The following is a 1559-nucleotide window of genomic DNA, read 5'->3' as shown; positions in this document are numbered from 1 at the left end:
CAATGCCTCATAGAGAATCTCATATAAGTATGAGACCCCTATGCTCAGATCTGTTATTTACACCTGCAGATTACATATTTGTGATATGTTTGACGAAATACCTGTCATGGCTAGTAGGGGTCCAGTCAAGGTCTTATTCAAGCAATTTCTTTTGCACTGTCATTTCCCTGTTATCTTACTGTTCTGAAGATGTCATTCTATTATGGGCAGTGACCTGGGCTTTGGGCCTGAAAAAGTGGCTCAAATCTCAGGACGCTGGCACAACACTATGCAAAAAAGTCCCTGGACGTTGGCTTGCAGGCCTGTGAGAGCGTCCAAAGGTCCCTAGACGTTGGCATGCCCATAGCATGAGAGCGTCCAGAGGTCAAGTGGTCCAAAATCTTAGTGGGACCCAGGGGCTGGTTGGCAAAAAGGTTGGATTGGTTCCCGAGGGTCCTAATGCTGATGTTGAATGTCTGTATGGTGTGTTTCCGTCGGTTCCACTTCCTTAATGTGACTTAGGAGGTCGAATCATATCATAGTGGCCTCTCCTTGCATATTTACCCTAGTTGGTTGGTTACTCGGGTTGATGTGGGAGGAGGGTGTTACAGGATTCTAGCTTTCTCCTTTATTATTTCATTCGACTGGCCCTAGTGTATAGCTTCTTGTTGAATGTTCTCCGTTTGGGCTTCTAAGTCATGTTTAGCTTGGAGTATATTTCAATTTTATTTCCTTTTTCCATATCTTTAGCTTGCTTTTGTGTTTTAATATTTGTTGCAATCGATACATTTTTGTGTCTTTTATGTGTTTAGATTTATCCCACATAATTAAAATAATATGGGCCATTCTCGAATGTTCTCATTCGCTCTTCTATGTTGGAAAACCTAATGGTTAAGAAGCCTTTAGCTCCAAGTTCCAGCTTAATATGGCCCTTTAGCTTCCACTTATGTTGGATCCACTGAGAGGGGGCTTTTTTCCGAGGGCCCAAAGCCTAGTAATTCTTGATTATGGTGTGGTCTGGCATGTATTAGATATATTCCTCAATACGATTTGAGTTGAGTTCAAACTTTGGGTCTGTGGTTTCTTTTCAAGGCAACTTCCTGGATGTTTGTAACTAGCTGATGTTGGGATTGCTACATCCTTTTGCTAGTTGGATTCATCTTCTTTTGTAGATACCTAAGGGTTTGGATTCATTGCTATTTGGGGCAGTTGTCCCCCGCCATCACTTTGTTATATGAGGGATCTCCATCCCTCTTAGAACTCCGGGCATCGCTGACGAATTGTTATCACACGAATCTTTCGGTGACTTATCGGTTGCCTTGCTTGAGGAATAGTTTCACGGAAATGGAGACGAACCGGGATGATGTATGATCTTGTTTCTGGATTGAGTGGAAAAGGTATATGTGAAGCTCATTCTGTCCCTCCGTGCATCTTTGTGATGGGTAAATTTCCATGAGAAAGGAGCGACTTTTGTATGGCTTGTAATTTGATGTAACTGTGAAAATTCTGTCTCGGAGAAAGATTTTTCCTAATAGATCTTCTATTGCTTCTTGATCTTCGGGGAATGCGGCATTGTATTC

This window comes from Pinus tabuliformis, chromosome X, assembly GCF_031772625.1.
Source record: "Pinus tabuliformis cultivar Carrire ecotype Pingquan chromosome X, CPIR1, whole genome shotgun sequence".
Taxonomy (NCBI): Eukaryota; Viridiplantae; Streptophyta; class Pinopsida; order Pinales; family Pinaceae; genus Pinus; species Pinus tabuliformis.
This window is presented reverse-complemented; position numbering follows the sequence as displayed.